This window comes from Acomys minous (assembly GCF_964271855.1).
Source record: "Acomys minous genome assembly, chromosome: 10".
In the NCBI taxonomy this organism is placed as follows: Eukaryota; Metazoa; Chordata; class Mammalia; order Rodentia; family Muridae; genus Acomys; species Acomys minous.
Window position 1 is genome coordinate 90,735,138 of NC_140491.1, and position 13,528 is coordinate 90,748,665.

Consider the following 13,528-nt stretch of genomic DNA (forward strand, 5'->3'; position numbering starts at 1 on the left):
TCTCTTTTAGCCAGAACTCCCAACCCCTATTTCCTTTCTCAGCTAATAAGCTATCACCCTTTTATTGACAAGTGATACTTCCATGCTGTACACAAGAATTCTCTCTACAGTAGTTAGAAGTTGTACTGGTTTAGTATGTCGATTCTCTTCCAACATCCGTGAGGTAACTAGCCCTGAGAAGTTGACTGACTTTCCAGAGCCAGGAATAACTTCCCTATCGCTGAGTGGATCTTCATTCCAATTAGAAAGGCAGGGTGGTTTTGATATCACAGAATGTCTTCCCCCCCCCCCCGGAAATGCGGAATCTGCTGTGTGACTTCATATCCCTCAAAAAACAGATATTTTTACCTTCTGTAATATTACAACCCGGACAATCTATTAATAGTCTTTGAAGGGAGCACATGACATTCAGTTACCCAAACAGGAAGGATGTGGCTATAACCTTGTGAGTCTGTTTACTTTAATGTAATTCTCAATACAAAGTAACTTTACTTCTTTGCAGGCAGGTGGAGGCAGAGACAGACAGATTGTTGTTGAGTTTGGGGCCAGGCTGGTTTACAAAGGAAGTCCAGAACAGCCAAGGCTACAGAGAGAAATTCCGTCTGGAGAAACAAAACCACACACACACACACACAAAAACTCTCAAAACAAAACAAACAAACAAAAAATCAAAAGAAACAAAACAAAGCAACGTCTCTGAACCACTTGGCTTTTCCTCTTCTTTTCTCAACTGTTTCCCGTAAGGCCAGATATTTTTAGTGTTTAAGCTATAATAAATGATTGTCAATATTGTGAAGCTTTATTTGCAATACTAGTTTTCTGTCAAAGTCTAATTTGTAGCAGAGTAAGAAAAATAGATAATACAGGCTCCAAAATATTCCTATTCTAAACTTTTGTATTCTATCCATAAATTAATGACTCCTAAATATCCAGTATGTAGATACTGTGCAATTTTCTACAATGCAATATTTAACATATGATGCATGCATCTAAAAGATTGAGTGTTTTCATCCATTTTTTCCCATATGAACATGCATGGAATTGCATAGTACACAGAAGAAAAGAGGCTTAGTTGGGCAAACAATGTAGGAGGTAGGAAACCTGTATCTAATATACAGATAAATGTTTTAACTTGCTTCATTGGAACATGAAAAACATTTGATCAATAAGTAATATCAAAGGTCATTTCAAATAGAATGCCCATCTCTTTAATTAAGTGTAATTTTGAGATCACTGAAGTATTTCTTAAGTTTTTGTTTTGTTTTGGTTTTTGTTTGTTTGAGATAGGGTTTGTCTATGTAGGCTTGGCTATTCTGGAACTTGCTCTGTAACCCAGACTGGTCTTGAGCTTATAGAGATCTGTCTGCTTCTGCCTCCCTAGTGCTGGGATTAAAGGAGTGCACCACCATTGCCTAGCTCTTTAAAATATTTTAAAGCAGGAATATAAAAATGAAAAATTCAAGTAAGTTTAACATAGGAGTAACTACAAAATAACTGGAAATATAGCAATATAATTATATATATTATATTTCCTCCTTCCCAGTAGCAAGAATAAAGAGCTATTACATTAAACTGCACCAAAATAACCTATTGAGTGACATTAACCTGCAGTGTAAAGGAACTATAAAGATATTTTCTAAAGTTACTGCTGGTATTGTTCCTGTAGAAATCTCAGTCTAGTGCTAAATATTGAAGTCAAGTATGCCAGAGGTAACTGATTTTTCTTTCTAATTAAAATAAATTTCTTGGAAACGTTCTCCAAAAAGCTTTACCGTTACTGTGAATACTTAACTTCAGTAGCAGAATCTCTAATAACAAATTTAAATTGGATTTGTATTAACTAGTATTGGATTTAAATTACCAATACATGCAAAGAAAATCAAGAACTTCTATTAATTTCTGTGGAAAGTTGAAGCGGAGTCATGAAACATTATTAAAAAGTAGTACCAATATGGGTAATTTAGGCATTATTGCAGAAAATTAAGGTTGAGTTTATATATCTGTATACGTGAAGAAGAAATGTGAATGCACATATGCAACACATTTATTGTACATTAAAATGCATGCAAAGGGTTTTAAAGAAAACAATAGAAAAATTAGGGTAAAAGATTTTGATGACTCTCAAGATTAGATACCACTACTTTAATATATAACTTTCTAGGTTATATATTATACAGTTAATGTTATGAGATATGCAAAAAATCTGTATAAAAATGAGTTGTGCATACTAAGTGCCACAGTGTGGTGAACATTCTTGTATGTTGATGGATAAGCTAAAATCTAGATATGAATTAGACATTAATAGACATGAATTAGATGTTAAATTTTATCTATTATTGCTTATTATGTCAACTTTTATAATCATGTTTTTAATTGAAAATAGATTTTTCTTTTTCACATAATATTTTCCCAGTTTTCCACTCCTCCCAGTTCCTCACCGCATCACCTCCCATCTGGACCCACCCTGTTTCTGTTGCTCTTTAGAAAACAAGCAGGCTTCTGAGGGAAAATAAAACAGAATAGGATAATACAAAAACTAGCACATTGAATAGGGGGAAAAATGGTTAGATCCCTACGTGCTGCAGGGCATGGTTGGCATACTCTGCCCTCTACTGTGAACTGTCTAGCCCAGGGGCGGGGCTTCCCCTCTGCCAGAGGCCCTTTCCAATATAATTCAGACATTTTGGTTCCTTTCTCTCTCCTCTCCCCTCTCTCCTCTCTCTCACTCTCTTCTCTTCTCTTCTCTTCTCTTCTCTTCTCTTCTCTCTCTCTCTCTCTCTCTCTCTCTCTCTCTCTCTCTCTCTTTCTCTCTCTCTGTCTTTCTGCAAGCACCTCTCTCTCTCCCCTCCCTCCTGCTTATCCCAATAAACCTGCACTTATATAATATAACTTCATCTTGCTATAAGATCATTGTGTTATAACTCATCATCTGTTGCCAGTAACTTGGGAGACGTTGAGCCCCACTCCAACCTCATAGTACTTCCCCTGCTCTGGTCAATCATCTTTAAACCTAGAAAAGTTGAGTAACCAGTCCAGAAATCTTGGAGAGGGAACCTCTTCTCTCCCTTCATACCTTCCTGTCTGCCTCATGTAACCCTGTTCTTGGTGAATAACCTGTCTCTTCTGATGCCAAGAGGTACCAGGTACCTCTTCTGGGAACACAGGCCATTCTGGACTTGCTCTGTCAAGTTGTAGCCAAAAGAGAGCCAGTCTGGCCAAAACAAAGGCCTGGCCAAAACAAAATAACATTACCTTGGAGACCTCTGATCTTAGGTTAACCCCACCAAACCAATGGATCCTGGAATACTGATTAATGATGTCACTTCCATATTCTTAGTATTCCAGCAAAGGCTGGGAAGATGGGTGCCACTGGGTGTCTGTAGAAATTTTTTCCAAATTACATCTGTCCAGGTATTTGAGGACTGTGCCCTCATGCCTCCCCCTCCTACACTGCCTTTGGCTGCTTTCTGAACCCACTCTTCCAAGTCTGCCTACCCTCTCCCCTGATCTAATAAATGATGCAGTAAATTACAGGATTGAACTCTACTTTGTCTCTTGTTTTAAGCCTAGGATGAGTAACTAAAAACAAGCAAAGCCTAGCTCATGTGTACTTAATAGATCATGGTCTTCAAACCTGTTAGAGAATCTTCAGAATATGACAATTAAATGTTTAGGGGAAAAAACGTTTACTATGACAGAGATCCCAGCTTCTAGAGGTGACGCACCTGCGTTGTGATATTGGGCAAGACTTCCCAAACTCCAACCCTCCTGCTACTAAGGCCCTGCCTGAAATGTGGCCAAACTTGATACCTGGAGAGCTAACTGCCTCTTTTCTCCTAGACAAAACAAAGTCAGTCAGTTTCCAAAGTTTCTTCTCCACACAAAGCCTCTCAGATTGCTAGACCCAGCAGCCAAAGACTGATGCTGTCCTAGGATCTCTGCCCACAGTGAAGACATCTACACCACAGGAGGCTAGTGGGAAGTCTGTCTGGGTAACGAGTAAGCCTCTGTCATATTAATCGATACATAAGATGCTTGGATTATGCTTCCTGTGGTAATTTGTCCTTTGCATGTCTCTGATACATTTAAAAATCAGTTTAACAGCAAAAACCAAAGCTTCAGCTGCCTTCTCATAAAACTGCAAAGTTTATGTAAGGTCTGAGCTTCTGAGAAAGTGTTCGTAGTTCTAAGGAGGTGTCTTAAGGTTGGTAAATGCAGGTTGTGAAGGTTAGATATGATGCTAACACATTTAAATTTTGTCTCTTTTTGTAAACCTAAAAAGATCCTTGTAAGCTTCAGGGAATACCTTTCTCACAGGACAAATGGACTCCAGATAAGTACAACAGCTTGTCTGGCTGAGGGTGGGATCTACTCCCCTTTCCCAGGTCCTGGGACCCACCTGCCTTTCCCTACCAAGACCATGAGCCTAGGAGTTTCAAATGCATGCCCAAGGAAAAAGAATTCTCTCCCTCACCCCCTTTACTTTATCTTTTGCCCCTCACTTACTAAGTTCCAGCATCCTGCCAGGTGTTTCCTCAAGAGCCGCATCCAGAACTCAGGCACTCAGGCCTAAACCTCACAGACTGCTTCAGCTGGGCTTCCCGTTCCTAGCCACAGGTTTTCTCACAGATCCTAGACAGCAAATAGAATAGCCTGTTCTTCCTGGACTTGGCTAACTTTTCAGTCTCTTGGCTCCCCTGCCCCCAATATTAACACCCCCAATGTCAACAGGAAAGAGCGTTTTATCTATTTATTATTTAAAAAAAAAAAGGCTTGGATGTTAGGTCCCTACCTGCTGCAGGGCATGGCTGGCATACCCAGCCCTCCACCCTGAACTTTCCAGCCTAGGTGGCAGCCTTCCCCTCTCTCAGAGGTTGTTAACTATATAATGCAGACATTTTGATTCTCTACTGTCTCTACTGTCTCTCACTCTTCTCTCTCTCTCCCCTCTCTTTTCTCTCCCTCTCTCTGCATGTGCACCTCTCTCTCTCTCTCTCTCTCTCTCTCTCTCTCTCTCTCTCTCTCTCTTCCCCTCCTGCTCCTCTGTTTCCCTCTGCTCCTGCCAATCAACTTGAATTTATATGATATAACTTTGTCTTGCCATTAGCTCATTCCATTATAACTTATCATAAAGGAGACAAAGAACCCAAGAAAAAGATTCTGTTTATACTTTCAAATCTTGAACTTTTTTATTCCTATTCTAACACTGTGTTTTCTTTGATTTTTAAAAGAGATTCATTCATTTCCTCTTTAAGGACCTCTATCATTTCATATTTATAAAGTCTATTTTTAAAATAGTTTTTTGGTCTTATGATTCAGCACATTGCTATTTTCAGGGCCTACTACAGTAGGGTTGCTGGATTCTAGTGGAGACTATTTTTTTCTTTTTTTTTTCTTTGTTTCTTTCTTTGTTTCTTTGTTTCTTTCTTTCTTTCTTTCTTTGTGTGTGTGTGTCTGTCTATTCCTGTATTTTTATTCCTGTGTCTAGGTGTCTGGGTTTGGAAATATTGTAATTATTGGTGCTGATATGTGGTCTTGTCTTTGTTTTGTGAGTGTTTTCCTCCTTGGGTTATCTTACGTTCTCTGGGTCTCAGAGTTTGATGGTCTGTGTGTTGTGTGGTAGAGAATTCTTCTGGGATCCTGCTATGGAGGCGACTGGGGGTTCTACATAAAATGTGTTTCTAGATATGCGAAGAAGCTGACACTTTGGGATTGGGGCTGGGTGGGTGTTCAAATCCTCCACAGCAGGGAGGAAAGCAGTTCATTCTGCCAGAATCTACATAATCCCTTGGGAATTGGGGCACAGAATTTGGGAGCCTGCTACCCAACTGAGGCTAAGACTGGCAGGGTAGAGTTAGAAGAGATGAGAGAGAGCAAGCTCTGTAGCTAGCCTAGCTGCACTGCTGGCCTACTTGTTTCTCTGGTAGCTTGGCTGGTGGCTTGCCTGGGGATGCCTTCTGTGTTTAGACAAAGGGATCAGTTGGGTGAAATGTGAGAAGAGAACATCTGGATGATCCTGTGGAGATGGGCGCAGAGAAGGAGGAGGGTCCTCAGTAGGTGGACTGCTAGGCTGCTGTGGGTGAACCTGGAAGAAAGGAGTTAGAGGAAGGATGCGAAAGTGGGTAGCCTTGTGCAGCCTCCCTGTTTCCCTGGCGCCCTGGCTGGTGGCTTCCCAGGGAATGCCCGCTGGTGTTGGGAGGGTAGGATATTGGGATGAGTAAGGGGAGCGAAGTTTGGAGGTGAAAGTCTATGCTATGTCTTGAAGATGGGAGTCAGAGAGGATGGGGGCCCCCAGCCGGTGTTCTGTCTGGGATGAGACTGAGGGATTAGGTTTGGAAGAGGGGAGTGAGAAGGGAAGATCTGCAGTTAGCCTCTGCGTCCTCACAAAATGCATGCTGGTGGTGGAGGCTGGGAAACAGAATAAGCCCAGGGAAGAAAAGGAAGAAGGAAAGGTTGTAGGAGAAGCTCCAAATGGTCCATTAGCTTTTGAGGCAGCGTAGAAGAGGAGGCAGCAGCACATGGACTGCTACCCACCTGGGATTCGGCTGGGAGATTAGATTTGGAGGACGGAGAGGCAAAGGTGAAGAACTTTAACTACTTAGCCTACCTACTTCCCTGGCTGGAGTCGAACTTTTGCAATCGCATTTTGGTTTTCAAATTAGCATATATCCTCGCATCTTTCAAGTAAACATTTATGAGATGAATGTCGACTTAAGCCTGTGTGTTCAGGACGGCTGAGCTCTTAAATTCAAGTCCTTTGGGAAGGTAGGGGGTGGTACGTGACTCGGTCCTGAAACTCCAATGGTAGGTTAGCATTATTCAGTTCACCTGATTCCGTTGAATTCTTTTGACCATTAAATATAGTTATGCTTTATTTAAAAAATTGATTTAATCTTGGTTATTTTTATTAGCATTATCTAATAGAAAATGTCCAGAGGTCCGGAAAACAAGAAAACTATATAAATTAATGATGAGTGGTAAGATTTATTTTTTATTTTACGTTAACACTTCTCTGCTAAGGGCTTAGTGTTAGTAATCAGGCAGCGATACAGCCACCCCTAAACGTCCTGATGAAGGTGGGAAAAAAACAGGCATCACCAAATCTACAGGTCACCACTTACCAACAGGACTCAGCCCTGCTAAACAGCCTGTGCACCCTCTGCGCATGCGCATATGCTAGGTGGCTTATAACGGGAACTACCCCATTGCTCTCTCTCATCCTTCCTGTGTCTCCAGAGACTGTCTCTGAATTCCCCTCATAAACCTCTGGAGTGGGTCTGCTGCATGGCGTGATTTCCATTCTCGGCACAGCTCCGCTATCCACATCCTAACACTCAGAAGTGTACATACTTGGAATCTTGTGGATATTTCGAAGCTACTCCTTACAGTAAGTATCACCTCAGACACAATAGACAGTCAGCCTGCTGCTCTTCATGAAGCTTTGACAATAAATCCTTCAAAGGATGTAGAGAGGGAACAACTCATTTCTTCCTCTGAGCCCTTTTCCTTTCCATTAGGTTTTTAGCACGCATGGTGCAAGACAGTCTGAGGTTGTTACGTCATGCACACATGGCACAAGACATTCTAAGAGACCGGGGTGGGCCTCGGGTTGCGGAGACAATCCTAACACATCTCTGTAGAAATGAAGAGCCAGATGTGGGGGCAGGGTGGGAGGTAACACTTTTTCTTTCTTTTTTTTTTTTTTAACAGAGCTGTCACACAGTGTGACTGTCCTCAGAAGCAGGCATGGAAAATCAGACACTCTGCTGTGGCAGGAAGCTGGAGTCTCTGCCTGATAGCTTTTAATGTCTTTGAATTTGGCAGGCGGTCAAGCGCCTTTTCCAGAATAGGTCAATAAAGACAAGTCTAGTTTGGTGTTTAAAGCTTCAGTCAGCTTCCTGGCCAGCAGCTCACGCAGAGACACGCCACCGTGGGAGTACACTCAGTTATGTCCAGTCATAGTGCTTGGGGCCACTGGAGGGAGAAGATTATCAGAGTTGTTTATTTGGGGTCAGCTTGTTTATCGTTAGGTCCCTAGATCCTCTTCCAGCTTAGTGGTAAGCATGCTGCCCTCAAAGGAAACTTCACAGCCCTCCAGGGTATAGGGCTTGTCTGCAAGGTCTTCAAAGAACTCTGCCAGGGTGTCCAGCATCTTCTCCGCTAGTCTTTCATAAGCCACCTCATCCAGAGAGCTTGGGTTGTCCAACGTCCCTGAGTTCCTTAAATAAACACTCTGCTTTTTGATGTTCAGAATCTGATCTAGTTAGTGGAGGTTCAAAGTTGCTTGGCGGATGGCGCAGGCCATGTTGGTTGTGACATGTAGGCATCTGCAGCCACAAGTTCCCATCAGCACCCTCCTGTCGGGGTCCAACTGAGGCCAAGGCCAGGGACGCCTTTGGTGCAGCAGGCCTGCAGCTGCCTACTGGTAAGATTTGTAACAATCAATATATACCAGAAAAGCAACTGGTTTAAACAGATAACCAATTGACACTTGACATACTCAAAATGTACAAATAAAGGTGGGAGACAGGTGGTGATTTGATATCTTACCTCTGAATTTAGCAGTTAGAGTAACTTTGTACTTTCTTTTTACACCAGAAACTATTTCTCATGTATAATATGTTTACATAAGCTACATTTCTCCATACAGTGTCTCTGTGGCCGACTTCCCTCAGTTTACTTCGAAGATATGAAATTATAGGGAGACATTTTGAAAAATATCTCAAAAATATTTTTGAAAATTAAAGAGGGAAAAGGAAACCAAAATAGAAGGATATTAAGATTTTTTTTTTTTACATCTAAATTGGTGAATTTGTAGAACTTTGTTTCCGAATTAACCAATGAGTTATGGGAGTGATATCTCACAGCTACTTTCTATAAGTCTGTACTGCAAACTTTCTAAACATTGATTAGCCTTGGTGTTATTGTTATTTTTTTCCTTCATGATTTCAGTCTTACTTCAAGGACTGCATTCCAATTCTGATAGATATTTATGACAAAAATCATCAAATGGACTCTTTTCTATGCATCCTGCATTTCCATCATATCTTTTATTTTTGTTTTGTTTTCAGTTCACTCGAGTTCACACTATATTATGCACATACAGGCAATAGCTTAAATAATACAACCCACAGAAGAGGGACAGTGAGATTGCTAGGAAAGATGGCTAAGCTTATCTAATATGTACACCGTATGCATTTTATAGAACAAAGAAATCTTATCCTGATGTTTCTCTTTTTTTAATATTGAGCTACTAAGAATAATAAAGAAGTCCAAACCCATACTAACACCAATAAGCGATAGTTAGAGTGGAGTACAAACAACAACTAATGAAACATGGTTGGTGAAATACAGTTTAAAAGAGGCAGCAACACAAATGATCATTTTATTTTTATTGATTTCTTAAAGCTGAAGCAAGGGCCATGAAAAGAGTAAAACTATTTACAAAGTAGAAAAGGTAAATACTAAAAAATTAGCTTTCCCTTAATTTCTTTAAGTTTGGTTGAGCTACATTCCTAAAGCACTTATCAAGATATAATCATAATTCCTTACAGCTCTATACATGTATAATTTAATTGATAAAATAACAGGACCAAATAACAAATTTTGAAGGCATTAGGGAACTATTTTTAGATTTAGGATGGAATCCTACCCATAAAGAAATAATGATGGCTTGTTGAAACTGGCCTTTGTCATATAAGTAGGGAATTCATTACAGTTCCCTAATGTCTTCTGAAGCTCTCCCATCATTAGGAAAATAATGATGCAGCTAAAGCAGCTAACCATTGAGAGGAGAGTGCACAGGTGCAAGCAGAGTATAGAGAGGAAGGGATTAGTCATTTATCTCCTTGTTGTGAAAAAGATGTAAGGCGGACACAAGCAGCTCAAGGAAGAAAGGGTTTATTCTGGCTCATTGTTCCAGGTTTCACTCAGTAACAGCAGGACAGTCATGAATACAAGTTCAGAAGTTTGCCATCTCTGTGACCCATTAAATTGAAAACCAATCATTACCCTCGAAACTTGTGTATTGTACACCCAAATTCGTCAGTTTTATTAAAGAAGCGTTCACTCATTGTCTCCTTATGCTCACGGTCATCTTATAATACAAAGAAAATTTAGTCCAACTTCAAAAATCCCCATAATATTTTATAATTCCAACATGGTTCTCAAATCCACAGTTCAAGTTTCCAACTTTGGGGCATAGGTTCAGCGTAGGCGCTACACAGACAGGAAGCTTTGGACCTTCAGCGGCCTGTGCTTCAGCAATATGAATGTTTATGGTCTGTACTGTTGTCAGAAATGACGTAGAAGCCCAGGATCCATGTTCCAGCTCACTATAAAGGACACTCCTCATTCAGTTACATCAATGCTTGCAGGCTCTCATTTGAGGAAGAGGGACATAGAAGGCTTCTTGTTTGAAATAGTTTACATAATTGAGGTGATCCTTCTTATACACACATTTGATTCAATATCATTTTATTCATCTTTTTAATTGTAACTCTTTGACCAGCTTATTTTATTTCCTGTGTGAAATCACAAAAAGTCATCAAGTATCACTTGCCTTAACTCATCTGTGACAAATATTTGTCAATGTGAGGCAGATCTGATAGTTTATTCACCTTCATAATAAAGGAAATGTTTTCAAAATTTATTTAAGCAAATCTATCTACTTCCACAGCTAGATGAGAACAAAAATGTACTGTTCTTTTTTTTTTTCACTGAAATGGAGCATTTTTGCTAAGTAGATGAATCATATCTGTGGTGATGTATTTAATAGCAAAGCTGCTCACTGCCTATCATATAGCTAGTTCATTAAAAAAGAGTTATTATACAGAGAGATCTATTAGATTGGCCATTGTTCTACTTTAAATATCCTTATCAAAGAGGCTTCTCAAATCATCTGTGGTCAAAATTGGTATTTTACCTTACAAATGACTTAAGACATGTTTTTTTTTCTATAGTTTTTACCTCTGTACATAAAAATGGAGTTATGAGGAGATTTCCAACTTAAACTGAAATTAAAGCTGTTGCCATGACCATTACCCGATTAAAGATTTTGAGTGAAGATGATCATTCTTAATGCAGAAGGAAATGATTTCATATTCCATCATTATTTTATTACATTAGTGAACACTTAAGAGTTGGGCCAGTTGTTTCCAGGAAACATTTGTGATTGTAACATGTGCCAAACAGCCTCTTATTGTGCCATGGTGTGACATTAATGGATATGTGGAATGCTTTTTAAGGATGATTGTGACTGGAAAAACTAGAATTTTCTGCTCATAGGAGGTATTAATATTTTCTACAAACAATGCAAGGCTCTTGCTACTTGTCTATGCCCATCTTCCGATTGTTTGAACATTGGTTTACAAATAATTTCCTGTGAATAGGTTTTCTATAAGGTGCTGCACCCGTAAAGTCTCACACACATGATTACCTAAAGGTGTGCTGAATGAGGATGGCACAGAGGACATGCAGAAATGAGCAGAGAAAAGTCCACAAGGCGTCAACCCTATACAAAGAACCACGAAAAACTAAAAGAGCTGGAAGTGTGATAAGTAGTCTTCTAGTATATTTTGTACTTAGTTACTCTTCCATAGTGTGTCGTCTGTAAATGGATGGTGGGTTTTCAGAGGAAACATGTTTTTGTGATTTGGAGACAATAAGGAGTAAAATAGTGGGGTCAGGATGAGAAGAAAGTCAGAGGTACCTTGGTGATCCTTCATAACAAAGCCTTCATCGTACGAGCATCTCATACTTTGATGTGCCTTCTCAGATCTTAAATACAAAAATATTAAACGTAATAAAATATATAAAGCTAAGTACTGCATCTTAGAAACACAGGGCAAAAGAAGGATATACTAATTGACTTCAATTTAACCAGAGTCACCCCTGATAAACTCATGTCCTTGAGAATGACAAATAAACATGGCCAACGGAATTCTGAGTACAAACGATTCTTGATGGCAGATAGATGGCACAAGAGCTGGGTTGATGTCCTCATTTTCTGATTCTTTTGTAAACAGATTCATGGAGGATACGATAAAAAAAAATATTGTCATTTGGAACATTGAGTTATTAGTGACAGCCTGTGGCGGCCAATTATGAGAACGACTAAAGTCAAATGCTTGGACTTAACTCTCACATTGTAAGTGAGATGAGAACGGAGGGTTGCACGGCTGAAGAGAGTGTTTGCAAGGCACAGGAATCAACTGGAGTAGATTTCACAATGCCATTATAGATATGCCAATATGAAGGACCATGCTGTAGGAAACATGACATATGGGATAATGACGTTTGTATTTTTGTTTAGCATTTTGCATATGTATCCTGTTTGGTGAGTTCTTTCATAGAATAAAACTACTACCCTAATGAATTTAATACATTTCACTTCTGGGCATAAGGTCTATCTCTCTGTTTGTAAACAATCACCATTCATGGTACAATCCTGAACAAAATAAAAATATGTTCATAGTGCAAGATACAAGTGCAAATAATGACATTGATATGCAGTCATTGTTTTGATATCCTGCTAAGTTAATTTGTTTATATTTTGTTGGTCCTTTATGAAAAAAATTGAAGATTAGCCTTCATTGCCTTCCTCTGAGAGGAGGAGGATGCAGGCCATCCAGATGAGACCTGATAGGCTGTGGTCAGATGGTGGAGCAGGAGGACGTCAGAAGTTTAAGGGAAGGGAATAGGCAGTTAAGAACAATGGGATTACAATAGGGATGTAATGTGAGTAAATTATAATACAATACAATAAAAAATAACTTATCTTACAAATATAAAAATAAAAGAGACACACTCTACCTTCTGGTCTTAGGTAGTGTTTAAAATGTAATCTTTTAAAGCTAAATCTGTTGTTTTTCTCTTCCTGGTCTGTATACAGGATCATTGCCTTCCTGTTCAGTTTATTTTCCCATTCTTTCTATATCTAAAAATAAAATCTGCTTCTTTGAAAAGAAAAGAAAATTTGACAATTAAAATCAATATTCTTCATGTCTTAATAGATTCTGTGTTACAGAAAATGACAATGCTTATAAAGTCTGCATTTATAACTCTACAACATTTATAAAATTATCTCATGGTGAATTAAGGAGGTCCTATGTGATGAGAAAGACATAATGTATAAGGCCCTTATTAATTACTCTTTGTAATCTAAGCTAGTCTTGCTACCGAGCACTTCTATCCACATATGCACCAGTGACTGAAAAACTGGAGAGTAGCTTTAGCTGCTTTCTCTCCAAAGCTGATGCACTGACATGCTGATGGAGGTCCCTGTTAGTGGAGATGGAAAGGATAAATATTTTATGACAATTCATTTTGACTTTTTTATTTGGTTGTGTAAAAATGTATTTTGTGGTATGTGGGTAGTCTTATGCTATATAGAAGAAACGAATCAATAGGTAATAAAACCTAACAGTTACTATTTAAAAGTATAGTATGTCAGAGATAAACCACGTAGTCAAATTGCTTATTCTTTCCCACATCCTATTTATTCTATTTAAAGCATGAGTTGGTTTTT

At 39.2% G+C, this 13,528-nt stretch overlaps 1 protein-coding gene and 1 pseudogene across 2 annotated transcripts in view; one reads left to right on the plus strand and one right to left on the minus strand.

Annotated features, from left to right (window-relative positions):
• Positions 1 to 13,528, plus strand: part of GALNT13 (polypeptide N-acetylgalactosaminyltransferase 13) — a 519,423-nt gene that overhangs the window by 180,947 nt on the left and 324,948 nt on the right. The gene's annotated exons all lie outside the window — the stretch shown is intronic.
• LOC311606470 (frataxin, mitochondrial-like) lies at positions 7,829 to 8,347 on the minus strand (annotated as a pseudogene). Its single transcript has one exon. The product of its transcript is annotated as a frataxin, mitochondrial-like (transcript).